At 45.8% G+C, this 11183-nt stretch overlaps 1 long non-coding RNA gene across 3 annotated transcripts in view; it reads left to right on the top strand.

Annotated features, from left to right (window-relative positions):
• Window positions 1–217: 217 nt before the first annotated feature.
• LOC115944437 (uncharacterized) overlaps window positions 218–11183 on the top strand; it is a 16784-nt gene continuing 5818 nt past the window's right edge. Inside the window, exons 1-4 of one of the 3 annotated variants that reach the window (XR_014147554.1) lie at window positions 218–410; window positions 1596–1769; window positions 4163–4350; window positions 8019–11172. This is a non-coding gene — a long non-coding RNA (uncharacterized LOC115944437). Of the gene's footprint in view, window positions 411–589; window positions 740–1595; window positions 1770–4162; window positions 4351–8018; window positions 11173–11183 lie in introns of those variants that run through there. The other 2 variants (XR_004078989.2, XR_014147553.1) reach the window with 2 other exon arrangements.

The following is an 11183-nucleotide window of genomic DNA, read 5'->3' as shown; positions in this document are numbered from 1 at the left end:
AATATTATGTGGAACAGATTTTTTCTTTCTGAGAATAAAGGTCGGGTTTTTTTCCCCCAAGGTTACAAAGAGCCTGTTATTTAAATCGTGTGTGTTTTCTTAGTTTCCCGGGCCTCACATCTAGGGAATAAGAACAGTTTCACAAGAATCGAAACAAAACACTATTTCCTTTGTTCTGCTTCCCCTTACCTAGGGCGGGGCAGGAACCCAGGGCCCTCAGAGTATTCCCGAACAGCTTGCAAGCCCCCGGAGGGGATCTGCATGTGCTCGGAGCCCTGCCTCCTCAGCTCAGCCCCTGTGCCTGGTCCCTGCTCGGAATGACTGTGTGAGACGCCCTGCTTCGCAGCAGTCAGCTCCGCTACCGACCGCACGCTGCGCACCACGGAAACCTTAGAGGGTGCTTCGGAGCGGTGATTTGCAATCGGTGCCCCCAGTCCTAGAAAGGGATCTGGCCAGGGACAGGGAAAGGGTTGCCGGCAGTGGGGGCAATGTGTGACCACCAGGGTTTTGGTCCGCACCCCGAGGCCGCGCGTTAACCAATGCAGGGAAAAGCAGACCGATTGATCCGGGATTGAGGTGGGGGGGGTGAGCCCCGCTGGACCGGGGAGGAGGGGCTTCGCGGTGCCGCGTGCAGAGGTCTCAGCCAAAGCCTCAGGCGTGAGAGGACGAGAGGGAAGCCGGAGGGCTGTGTGTGGATGGCAAGGAGAGTGTGCGAGCCTGGAGTTGAAGAACTGGTTGGGTGAGAAGAGGGAGTGGGGCGTGGGGGAGGGGCACGGGGTCAGAGGTCCAATGTGTCATTGTTTGGATGCCCCGGATCAGAGAGGAGAATTGCACAGAGGAAGTAAGGAGGTTTTCAGATGAAAAGTCAGCAGGGGCCCGTACGCAACTTTTTATCCCCTGAGAAATGTTTGCTCTTGGAGGTGTGCTCTAGAAAATGACAGCTAGCCTCTTAGGGCTGAGGCTGAGCCCTGGCTCATCTGAGACCTTGGAATCCATATGGCCAAACCAACGTCTTCTCTGCAATGCTGTTACTGAAAAGCAAAGCCAAAGCCTCTTCCTGATGTTCCAACCAGGGCTTCCTCTGGATGGGCTCCCAGCTCTGCAGGGACGCTGCCGCCGGGCCAGAGGACCACAGGGCAGTGCGCAGCCGGCCCTGTAGGATTGGCAGGGCCCGGGGAAGGCCAGCTCCTGGGTACCAGCCTTGGTTAACCCAGGGCAGCGCCCAAAGCCCGGGACCAGCCCAGGGGAGGGGAAGTGGATGGCCCAACGAATGCTGAGTCACCCTGGAGGCCGTGAGCCAGCGCCCTGAAAGCGTGCTCCGCGGCCTGGAGAGGTTGAGTCCGAGCGTCCGCGTTGGCAGGAGCGCTGGGCTGTGGCTGTGTGCTCCACAGCCCTGCGCCTTAGCCACGAGCGTCACCGACTCATACCCCGGGGTGTGCAAGAGCTGGCCACGTGGCCGCTTCTCCTGGCTCGGGACCCGCTGGGGGTTGGGGCTGGGAAGGAACGTGCTCCCGTTTCAGTCTCACCCTCAGCTCTTCTGTGCCCTTTCTCTTTATTCCCTAATATGCCTGTCTCCCCTTAACACGGTTTTGCAGGTCATCAGGCTTGAATCTTAATGGACTCTTGTAGCTGCACGATGAAGTTTCAGCCCTTGGCCTGGCATTTAGGGGTCTACCTGGTGGGGCCCAACCATAAAAGCCTCAGGTACTGGGACAGCCCTGGTCTAAGGATTTGGTCCACTCCCAGGGCGAGTCTCCACTGCTGTTCTGGTGAGCCATCTCCTCCAACCGCCTCACGCTGTGTCCCCTCCTCTCCTTCCTTCCACTTCCTAAGTCCCTAAGCCTTCCCAGATGCCGGCCCCACCGTGGTCTCTCTTCAGTCGGCAAAAGTGGAGGGCAAAGAATAGGGACTTTGAGACTTTCTGAACTTAATCCAGAGTCATCTTCCTATAACTAGTCATGGTTCTTATTTAGCCATCCTTCTGTGATTCTAGCTGTATGCTCTTGTGTAAGACACACACCTCTTTGACCTTGTTTCTTCTTCTGTGACATCAGTCTCAGGCTCACTGGAGAAAAAGCGTGATGTCTTGAGGATCCGGAACTCATCATGTTGGTCCCACCCCCTTCTGCCCAAACCCCCTCTTATTCGATCACTCCTTTGGCACCCATGTATCTATATAATCATAATATATTAATATAATTATAATATTTATTATTATTTTATTATGCTTGTGTCCTGACTCCCACTGAATTGATCATACATTTTTCATTCATTCTTTGTAAGAATTTTTGATGGAGGGTCTCTTATATTCCACACGTTGTGCTAGGCACTAGGGATTCAAAGAGAAAAAGCACTGTTCCTAACAGGAAACCTTGTCTTCCACTTCAATTTGCTTGTAGAGTTACCATAAATAGTTTTTAGGGACAGGCAGAGTAAAAATAAAATATTTCTCCACCGGAGTGCCTGGGTGGCTCAGTCGTTAAGCGTCTGCCTTTGGCTCAGGTCATGATCCCAGGGTCCTGGGATCGAGCCCCACATCAGGCTCTCTGCTCTGCGGGAAGCCTGCTTCTCCCTCTCCCACTCTCCCTGCTTGTGTTCCCTCTCTCGCTGTGTCTCTCTCTGTCAAATAAATAAATAAAATCTTTAAAAAAAAAAAATTTCTCCACCTAGTGATATGCTAATAGGTGCCAAATAAATATTTGTTGAGTCCTTAGCTTTGGAGTTTTAGATGAAAAGTGCGAAATGCCCTCATGATATCCTTATTGTTTTATTTCCAAGCTTAATACATACCAGGTGTGACCAAATAGGAAAATCTGGACCTTCAAAACAGAAATGCTAGGAAATGATGGCTCATGGCCTGGAAGGATTTGCCCCCGGCTTCCTGTAAAAGCCATCAGCCTCATATGGCTCCGTGTGCATGCCTCTGTGTGTGTGTGTGTGTGTGTGTGTGTTTTCCCTTGTGTGCTACAAGAGAAGCACGGGATGCAGAGTCCTCGCTAGCCCCCTTGACCGCCTCCCCATCTCGCCGACCTCTTCCTGCTCCAGTACATCCAACTGCTGGTAGCTAGCAGCCACACATCACCCTTTCTCTCCTCCTTCGTAGCTTGGCTTTTGCTGGCCCTATGATCTTCCCTCACTTTGCCTTCCTCTTCCCTTCCTACCGCAGCCTCTGCCAGCCCCCCCCCCCATGCTAGGCTAGGGCCCTTTCTCAGAGCACAGAGTATCCTGGGCCTTTCTGACAAAAGGCACCACGGTGGGCGTGTGCTTTCTTCATTGTGGTAAAACCTGTGTAATAAACAATTGGCCATTTTGGTCCCTTTTAAGTGTACACCTCGGGGGTATTAAGGAATTACATTGTTGTTGTTGCTGCACCACCGCCTGTTTCTACAACATTTTTGTCATCCCAAACTGAAACTGTACCCATTTGCCTTAGTCTTCGAGGGAAGCCATAGCAAAATACCCCAGGCTGGGGGTATTACGTGACAGATATTTATTTTCTCCCAGTTCTGCAGGATGAAGTCTAAGATCCAAGGGTTGTCGGGGTTGGTGTCTGGGGAGGACTTTCTCCTGGTTTGCAGTCGGCTCCTTCTGTGTCCTCACATGGTCTTTTCTGTGTTCATGTGGTGGGGGGGGCGGGGGGAGAGGAGGGCGAGGGAGAAGGAGGGAGAGCGCGAGCAGGGGTAGGAGGGGAGAGCAAGCTTTGGGATCTCTTCTTCTTTTTTTTGTCTCCTCCTCGTCTTAAAAGGACACCAGTCTTGTCAGATTAGGGCCCACCCTATGACCTCATTTAACCTTAATTATCCCCCTAAAAGCCCCATCCCTAAAAGAGTCTCGTTGGGGATAAGAATTTGGGGAGAGGAGACATAATTCCGTCCATAACACCATTCAAGAATAACTCCCCATTCTGCGCTCCCCCAGCCCCTACCACACACGATTCTGCTTTCTGCACTATCATTTTGACAACTTCTATATAAGAGGAATCATGCAGTATCTGTCCTTTTGTGACTGGCTTATTCAAAGAGTATCATGTCCTCAAGGTTATCCATGTTATAGCCTATGTCAGAATTTCCTTCATTTTAAGGTCAAATAATATTCCATTGTATGTATGTAACCATATTTTGTTTACCCATTCATCTGCCAATGAAACCATTGTGTTTTACAGGGTCTGTGTTCGTCTCTGCCCTGAGGTTGGAAACTTTGCCTGATACTTCTCTGCATCCGTGTGTCAGACACAGTTGTTGTCTCAATAAATGTTGAATGAATGAGTCAATCAATGAACATACCCTCAAAGTTAGGCAAACTCCTCTGGCACTACTTCCATTTTCAGATGAATAACCTGGAGTCGGAAAGGTAAAGGGACTTTCCATTATACTTGATTGCCTTTCTTATCTTACTGGTAATTATACTGAGTAGAAATCATCCTGCTTTGTCCAGACCTCATGTCCTATTCTAGACATCAATCATAGAGTTTCATTTCTATGAGGGTGGCTCAACCACCAGGGAGAGAGATCATGTAGCTTTTAGATGAGGCAGAGGCAAAGCCAGTGATATCCTGGGCCTGCAGATGAGCAAGCAGTCAAAGCCTGGACTCCATTATGGTGCAAGATCCTAAATCAGTGGTTCTCAACCAAGGGTAATTTTGCTCCCCGAGGGACATTCGGCAATGTCTAGAGACATTATTGATTGCCGTAACTGTGGGGTAGGTACCACTGGCATTTAGTAGGTAGAGGCTAGGGATGCTGCTAACATCCTACAATGCACAGGCCATCCGCCCTCCCCAATAAAGAATTATCTACCCCAAATGTCAATAATGCATAGATCAAAAAAACCTTTTCCCAAAAGGAGTCATCAGGAACTAAGTAGTCTCAGCATCGGGGAAACAAATAGAAGGGACTGGGGGCCTTTGAAGAGAAACAGATGGGCAGACCTCTGAGGGGCCACAGCAGGCTGACTAATAGTCAAAGGCTCCTAGCCGGTCGTGAATGACTTACTAACAGGGTGGACCTAATGCTTTGGTGAGTCTCGGAGCTCAGGGGCTTTTGGGGGGCAAAGAGTGGCAAAATGGGTAAGTACCTCCTCCAGCTTCCTGTGATATTCTGTATGTGTTGCCTTCAGAGATGATATATAAAAATGATATACATAGACTATGCCAAAACATAGACACGGGTGTGCAAAATAATGCTGAATAGGAAAAAAAATCAGGATGTAAAGTGCCATGTGTGTGTTAATACATCTATGTTCAAATATATATTAAGGTACATAGGGAAAGATAAGGAAAGTTTGTAATAATAGAGTCCATATTCAGTCGTGATCTTTGTAAAATTTTTACTTTAAAAATTTATTATATATACACTTAGAATTTCAAAAATCTGGAGTGTGGCCCTTCTTTCAGATGAATAGGTGCCATTCATTGGGCTCTTACACTCTCCCAAACACGGTGCTAGGCACTTTGTAGACATCATATTAAACCCTAAATAACCCAATAAGGCAGGCAGTATTGTGCCTATTTTTCAGATGAGAAACCTGAATTTGGTGATTATGTAATTGATCAAGGTCACAAAACAGCAAACATTGGGCTGGGATGTTCACCAACTGCCCTGTGCCTGTATCAGGGCTTGTGGAATATGCCATGCTACCTGTGGGATTTGGTGGTCTAACACTGTGGCCAGTTTTATCAACAGGTAATATGCAGTTCCAGTATGCCTCACTAACTCTCCTTGCAATTTGGCAGCCATACAAATAGTTGGTATTTTCTCTAGACTTCTGTGGTCATGAACCTTTAGATTTTAACTTCATGTGATACAGTGGTTTGTCATTAATGCATTGATATTATGACCTGTATTGGGTATCAATCATTTCACAAAACCAAAAGGAATTATAAATCTCCACAAAACAGAAGTAGTTGAAGGTGTCTCCCCAAAACATGATCTAGTCTTAACCATAAATCATTCAAATTGTCTATTGCCATACCGTAGAAATAGTTTAAAATTTGTCAGAGAATAAGATTTTATTCTTCATTTTTTTTAAGATTTTATTTATTTATTTGAAAGAGAGAGTGAGAGAGAGAGCACAAGTAGGGGGAGGGGCAGAGGGAGAGGAAGAAGCAGACTCCCTGCTGAGAAGGGGGCCTGACACAAAGCTCAGTCCTGGGACTCCAGGATCATGACCTGAGCCAAAGGCAGACGCTCAATCAACTGAGCCACCCAGGCACCCCCTTTTCTCATTTTTCATTGAAGACCTAATATTTCAGCGTTTTGAAATGTAAACAACACAATGCTGTTATTTTATGGGACTCTGATCATAAAGTTAGGGTTCAAAGGTTATGTGTTTGCTGTGACAGACTGTGGGACCAGGCAATGTGCCTTCCTGTGAGGCTAGTGAACACACAGAGATTCCATTTGCTCTGTGGTTATTGTCTTGGGTCAGGGTGCCCTGGAGCAGAGCCTGAGGCAGGGATTTGGTGCACAGTATTTATCATGAGAATGTTCTCCAGGAAGAACTATAGGGATGTGAGGGAAGCAGACTAGGGGAGGGCTAGGGAGCAGGGATGTGACTCCCTTCCACAGTGGAGACCTCTGGAACATAAACTTCACCCCAGCCTTGTCTTCCACTTAGGCAAGGGAGCCAGCCTTTTATACTTTCCCCTGACAGTCAGTCTTTAGTGTAGGCTGACCACCCCCTGCAGTTGGGGATGTAACCTCCCCAGCAATGGGCCACCCCTGAACCCAGAGCAATTAGTAGCCAAACTCCCTGGGAGAGGGGTGGGAAAATGAGAGTCAGGGGCAGTGAGTGCACTGAACCAAGGAAGAGGATAATCGTGGGAGTACCAAGAACATCTACCAAAATTCTTTTTCCTCTCTCTAAGATCAAGCTTTTCTAAAGAACATTATTATAAAAGATTAATGTATAAAGCAAGAATTAAACAAAACCACAGGCAAGTACACTTAGATAATTTTCTCACTAAACTTTCACTGTTATAATTGTTTTTATCTTATTACTGCTCATAAATCTTAATGAGAATATATTTTTGTAGCTTATCTCAACATGAAACCCAAATTCATGTATAAGACCCAGGGCTTCAAGGATCTGGAGACCTCACTCCATTTTAATAACTGCTGCCTTGAACTTCCTTAGCCAGAAGAACTAGATTGGCCTGGTCTGGCTCCTTGTACCCAGTGTTGTTCAGGATCTTTGTCACTCAACCCACACTCTCGTTTTCTTGGCACAGAGAAGACATTGCAAGGGTTGGAGTTAGCATCTCTTCCTTAGCACCCTGGTCTAGTTTTTCTGACAGATACAGTGAAAGAAAGAGCTTAGTCCCATCAGGCTTCCCTAGCCAGCAGGGAGAGTCCCCCAGCTGTCTTCATCAATCAGAAGAAGCTTCCCCCACACCCAACCATCTCTTCATCTTTACCTTTCATGTTCTATTCAGTGGAGAAAATCATCCTTCTTGGCCTCTTGCCTCTGACCATACTAGTAAGGCTCTGGTAAGAGCCAAAATTTACCTATGACGATCCCCATAACAACAGTTTCTTTCCTGACACTAGTGTTTTCAGTTAACTATTGTTACAGAAATCTCAGTTTCTACCGGAACATTACTTTTTAAAACACATTTAAATAGAATTTGACAAGGGTTTTATAGAGAGCAATAAAGCAGTTTCACCTCAGTGATTCGTAAATATCTAGATGTGGTTTATGATTATGGTCCTTAATTTACCCCATAATCATCATCATCATCCTAACGATATGATGAATGACACAGAGGTCGGTGTGAAGATTTATATATTTAAGATGTAAAAACATTTAGAGAAAATGATACCATGTGAAGAATCTTCACGGATAAAGATTTGAAGAGTGAATTGGCGTATCAAGACCTGAATGATAAGTTTGTAATGGGTTTCTCTATTTCCTACTTGTGCTACCATGTGAAAATGCTGCTGCCATATTTTTATCTACTGATAAAAGTGACAGAGCACTTTTCGTCAAGTAGTGAGTCTCCATCATCTGTTCTGCTGTAGGGCCATCTGCAAATTCCATTTGGACAACATCACCATCTATCACATCGTAACTTAGAATGTACCAATCAGAGATAGCTTGTGGCTGAACTGCTGGCAACGACAGAGATCGACCAGGCTGCCCAGCAGAAGGAAACTTCTATGCTCTCAGACACTCATTTTGTGGACCACTTCACTCATTTGCACCACCTGTAGTTACTGCTGCCAAGGCTGCCCCTGGAAGAAGCCATGAAATGAAGAGTGGCCAAGGGGTTGATTTCATGGTTAGTAAGCAAGGGTATGAGCTAATGTGCATCCACTACATAAAGGATGGCCCTCTAAATCCTGAAATCCTTTGCATATGCATGTGGAGATCATCAATAAAATTCCTACAGATGGACAGTGAATGTGGTTTAGGGAAAAGCAAGAGGCATTTTATAAGGTCAAGAGCCTGCCAGCCAAGGACACTGGATTCCTGTTGGAACTCTAATCAGTTTCTCTCCAAAGCCAATATTCATGCTTGCCTGATACTTGCTTCTAACCAAACAGGAGGGTAATTCTCCTGTTGGGGTCCCGAAAGCTTGACAACATGCCTTGTCTGGCAGCGGGGGAAAGGAGAGCCTCCCTCTGGTTGGAAATCCTCTTTGGGAGCATTGGGTAATGGCAGGGAGAGGTCCTTCCCTCTGGTGATTGAGAAATGAGCACAGGGATGAAATCCAGGATCCTGGGCTGGGAAATCTCCATAGCAACACGTTCCTGCTCTAACCTTTCTTGGTCCAAAATTTCCAAACCAGACCTTTCTACAGAACTGTGAGGTGGGAGGATGTGCTTATTACTAAGAGAGAGTCTTGGCCTCTTCTCTCTCTTCAAATCCCACCACGTACCCCACAGATGTATAAGCATGCACCAGATGTCCACATGCACGCATATACCCATAGATCTTAAAGGAGAAATTCCTTCCATGCTTCTGACTCTCAGGTCAGATATCTTTATCCCAAGAGACCTCATGTGATGAGAAAAGAGAATTAACAGAGTCTTTACTTGTAAATACAGTAGCTATTTCAAAAGGAAAACAGGAAAGTAATTTCTTCCCAAAATGATGACTCTGGATCTGCTGGAGGAGGAGAGTTCATCTCTGTGTTTGCCCTATGCCTAGCTGCATGGACAGTGAACCCTGGAAACCAACCAAGACAAGCCAAACAACCCTTGCTAAGCTGCTGGAAGGTGCTAGTAGCAGGGTGGTCTTGAACCACATTGTGAAGATATAAAACCTGCGATATCCATGGAGTGGGAGAGTCCAGTCAACCAAAGGGACAAACCTGGGCAAAAATGGGGAGAAGAGCGCAGCTGGCAATTCCACAAGTCATCAGCAGATAGAGGAATGTCTAGATTGCTCGGTCTCGGACTTAGCATGAACCAGAAACATCTGGAAGATTTGTTCCCTGAATCCTAGCATCACTTGGGGACTTGCTAGAGCCCCAAATCTTGACACCAACAAGTAACCTCCAGACCCCATCTGGTGGAGCCTCCTAATCAGACTCTGATAGTTGACTTTTACACAAGTAGACTGCTCTATGAGCACATCTTATTCTCAAAGCACTCTGGAATATTTGGTGAGTGTTGATGCTTCTACTCTGCTAAGGAGGAAACAGATCCACAGTGGGTCATTGGCTCACCTAAGGTCACCCAGCACATTAGCAGGAGTTCCAGAATTGAACCCAAAGCTCCTGAGTCATGGCCCAGTGACAAACCCCATTTCACCATGTGGCTATAAAAAGATCCATCTCTGGAGAGAGCCTCCTCCGAGGTTTGCTGAGATAAGCCAAGTTCAGGGTGCTGTGCATGTGCCTTAACTGGGCAGTGAGCCACCAGCCACCTGACAGGAGGAGTGACTGTCCAGAGGAGAGGAAAGAGGGGAATGCCTCAAGGAGGAGGTGTAAAAGGAAGCCTTTTGCCTTGGATAGCTGAAGGTCAGATCAAGACATGACACAGCTACTCTGTGAGAAAAATCTTTTTTTCAATTGCACAAATATTTATAACATTTGCCAGTTCTCTTGGTGTAAATATGAGGCCACTGGACACAGAACTGAGAAGACGTGTGCACAATCAGCTCCAGCCAGCCACTGCCCCAACCTCACCTCCCACTCCCCATCTTTAGGCAAGGACCATCAATTTGTACTAATGGTGAATTTTCCATCCAGAGCTAATCATGTGTGATGCCCATCCCAAATAAGTAAGGATTCTAATGCCATTGTGGACAAAGTGGGTATGAGTATTATCTTTGTCAAGTTATGTTTGGAAATAAACACAGCCTTACCATTACAACATCTGCTCCACAGTTTAAAGGTCAAGGGCATGACACTGCCTGGCTTTTAATCCTTGTTTTGTTACTTACTAGTTCTGTAACCTTAGGCATTTACTTAATTTCTCTGTGCCTTAGTTTCCCCATCTAACTAAAGGGAATAATAATAATAATACAGATCCCATTGGTGGTTATGAGTCTTAAACTATCTAGAAGATAGAAAGCCCTTAAAATAGTGGCTGGTAAAAGTAAGCCCCCAATAAATGTCACATATCATCACTATTTGTTGATAGATGAAAGGTACTTCTGTGAACACATGGGGAAGGTAAGGGAAGTTGCACTTAGATCATTCTCAGGTATAGTGAGGATCAGGAAAACACATAAAGAATGATAGACTCTCTGAAAAAGGGTGTTGAGGACTTTTAGTCCAAGCTCCCACACAATGAGGAAATCCCTTCTGCTACACCAATTTCTTTTTTATCTAATTTAAATTCAAATAGCCAATGTAGTACATCGTTAGTTTTTGATAATAATGTTCAATGATTCATTAGTTGCTACACCAGTTTCCACTGGAACATCTCCAATGACAGGATTTCCTTCTGAAGGTTACTTCTTCCATTGTTAGCTTTGCCCCCAATTCTGAATCAAAAGCAACCTCCATGTGCCCTCCTTAATACCCTGTGATGAGCACTGGGTGTTACACGTAAATAATGAATCATTGAACACTACATCAAAAACTAATGATGTACTCAAAAGGAATGAGATCTTGCCATTTGCAACGACGTGGATGGAACTGGAGGGTATTATGTTGAGTGAAATAAGTCAAACAGAGAAAGACATGTATCATATGATCTCATTGATATGAGGAATTCTTAATTGCAGGAAAC

This window comes from Leptonychotes weddellii, chromosome 8 (genome assembly GCF_054177405.1).
Source record: "Leptonychotes weddellii isolate Sample4059 chromosome 8, ASM5417740v2, whole genome shotgun sequence".
Lineage (NCBI taxonomy): Eukaryota > Metazoa > Chordata > Mammalia > Carnivora > Phocidae > Leptonychotes > Leptonychotes weddellii.
The sequence above is the reverse complement of the archived record's forward strand: the minus strand, read 5'-3'. Positions and strand labels throughout refer to the sequence as shown.